Consider the following 3,403-nt stretch of genomic DNA (forward strand, 5'->3'; position numbering starts at 1 on the left):
CGATCTTATATATATATATATATATATATATAAACTAGAACTTACTTTAATTCAGCTAGTTCTCGAGGTAACATTTTAACTTGATGTACTAAAATAACTCAAAATAAAAATAAATGCTAATAGAAATGAAAACAGTGAACTGAAATAAAATTTAAAATACAACATTCTCATTTTCGTTTAGTTTAACTTGATGTACTAAAATAACTAAAACTGAAATAATAATAATAATAATAATAACAATAAAAGCTACACAGACATATTAAAAACTGCATAAAAATTACACAGAAAAACTTTTGAAAATAAAAGTAATTCATACTATTCATAAAAGCTATAAACGTATCTCAGTGATATTAAAATACACTGTTGTCAATTGCTTTGAACCTGTAAACAACCGTTATTTTAGTATAACACAGATACTATAGTATTAATGCATAATATTTTGAATTAGCTTTTGTTTTTTTGTTTTCATTTCAATTTTAGCTTACATTTTTAATAATTGTGTTGTGCTTTTGTCATTTTTATTAGTGTTTAATATTTTTATTTAGCTTTATATATTAATAATATTAATAATAATATTTTTATTAAATAAGCTTTATTTATTTTAGGTTCACTTTTAGTCATTTTAGTATTTCAGCTTCAGTTAGTGTTCAAAGCAACATTTCACATTTTTACGTTTTTCACTAATATTTATATTTTATTTTAGCTTCAAATATTAATTAACTATTTGTTTTTAATAGTTTTAGCTAACAATAACACAATTGATAAACAATGTTTTAGACTGAATTAACCAACGTATTTTGCTAAACAACAAATATATTCGTCCAAGATGTGTAGTTATTTTCTTCTTTGAGTGACTAACAATAACAAAATTGATAAACAAAATGTTTTAGACTGAATTAACCAACGTATTTTGCTAAACAACAAATATATTCGTCCAAGATGTGTAGTTATTTTCTTCTTTGAGTGAGTCATTTTCTCTTAATATGAGTCATTTCAAGTTATTTTCACTGCATGGGACAAACAAACACTGAGGACTTGAGAGGGCATGATGCATTCCCATTTCATTTTACAAGGCTTTTAAGCAATTGATAAACAATGTTTTAGACTGAATTAACCAACGTATTTTGCTAAACAACAAATATATTCGTCCAAGATGTGAGTCATTTTCTCTTAATATGAGTCATTTCAAGTTATTTTCACTGCATGGGACAAACAAACACTGAGGACTTGAGAGGGCATGATGCATTCCCATTTCATTTTACAAGGCTTTTAAGGCTACCAAGGGAAGAGAGATCGATGTCATTTTACTTACACTTCAGGTGCACTCCATCAGCGTTAGCCACAAAACAGCAGTCCTTCAATAAAAACAGATTGGGTGAAAAAAAAGCCAAAGCATCGTCTCTTTCTTGCTTATGCTGTCTTGATAGACCACTAGAGGGCGCCCTAGGCTAAACCATTGATGAGCACCTCACTCTTTAGATGAGTTTTGATGTGACCAGTGAAATATGCTGATACTGACAGTAAACATTCACAGTATGGGGCCACAGGCATCTTTCCCAGAACCAATGAATGCATAAACATAACAGAGTCCAAAGCTTCAGTCTGCAACATCAAGTGCATGTCAAACAGCTAACATCAAACCTTAAGAGTCCATATAATCAGAAATGTTAGATAAGTACTCACAGTACTATATAAAAAAAAGAAAACAAACATTTTTCTTGCTACACTTATAAGAAAACCTTCTCAAAAGGTACATCTTTGTCCCTAAAGGCACTGTACATATTGATACCTTTTTTTGAGTGTGTGGAAATGTTGGTAGATTTGTTTCATTTTCTGTAGTTTTTCAATATAATATTTAAATATATATATATTTTTATCATCTCTTTTTCCATGCTATTCATGCCATGGATTTTGCTTTCTTCTTATTGTTGTTTCTTCATGGGATTCATGTTGAATTTCTCTGTAAATGACAAAGAAACATTTTTCATTTTCATTATTTTATTTTTTTTCATTATTCCTTTCAGTAAAAAATAAAGCTCCTTCATTATCAGCATTTGGTGTAAATCTGTTTGGTCTGCACAGCTTGCTAATAGAGTTGCATTCGCCGTGCTGTCTTAACAGCCTGTTATCATGGCTGTTTAGAGATAATGATTGTTTTTAGATTCAGCAGACCCTTGCATCATGTTGATTATTTATCCCCAAGGTCTCTCTTGATCCTTTCAAAACAGTTGAGGTTAATGTTAGACATTTAATAAAAAATGTAGAGAACCATGACGCTGTGGCTTGGCAAACCCAACTAGAGAGAATTACTCTGGTAAATTTAAACCAGACTTATAACTTCTTTTCTCATTTTCCAGTCCAGTCCACATGCATACAGTCCGGTTAGCGGTTATGTCATGCTTTTACGCATCGTTCTGTGTCTTTGATCACATAAAAGCACATTCTAAAAGAAAGGAAGGAAGGAAGTAAATGTACCTCAGAAGATAAAAATATCTTCGAGTATGCTCTTTTGCAAAGGGATGGGACACTGAAAGAGATAGCTGCCAACCTAGAGACATGTATCCACACAAAAAGTCTTTAAGCTCTGCATGTTCAGTACTTTGAACTCATTTTGCATATAAGATCTCAGTAGAATAAAGCGCAAAGAACTCTAAAAATAAGATCATTTTGGCCATTATCCTAGACATTCATCTCCTCTGATTGCTCAAATGTAAAGAGGACAGAATGAGTTTAAAACCACATCAGTGGTTTGGCAGTTTGAATGCTGGAGAAATGGGAAAACTGTAGGTGGTCTGGTTTTGTGACAAAATTCTGTCATGTGGCAGTGAAGAGATAACCGGGAAACTGCATTGACGTGACTTCTACTCAGAAGAGGTGATGATAAACCAGTGAAGCTGTGGGGTTACTCATAGGCCAGCTAAAGACATATGGCAACTGGACCCAGTGCCAACATAGATAAGAGGTGATAATCAGAGGTGATAACAACATCCACATCAATTCAACGTGAGGAAAGCAGATAGTATATTAACAAAACACCCTGTTGTTGTTTTTTCTTCAGATTGTTAAAGCAATTTATTGCAAATTATTTATTTTATTATAATTGCGGTCTTTTCATTATCAGGTCAGTAGCTGGCCACTGGAGCTACAGTGCAACATAACCATGACCTACTTGACACCACTGACATTTAAACAGCAGGGGGCTCTGTATTGTTAATCTCCATGCAAAAACCCTAACCAGACAGACAGATAGACAGACAGACAGATAGACAGACAGATAGACAGACAGACAGATAGACAGACAGACAGATAGACAGACAGATAGATAGACAGACAGATAGATAGATAGATAGATAGATAGATAGATAGATAGATAGATAGATAGATAGATAGATAGATAGATAGA

This window comes from Sinocyclocheilus grahami, unplaced genomic scaffold, assembly GCF_001515645.1.
Source record: "Sinocyclocheilus grahami isolate Dianchi unplaced genomic scaffold, SAMN03320097.WGS_v1.1 scaffold52.1, whole genome shotgun sequence".
NCBI lineage: Eukaryota > Metazoa > Chordata > Actinopteri > Cypriniformes > Cyprinidae > Sinocyclocheilus > Sinocyclocheilus grahami.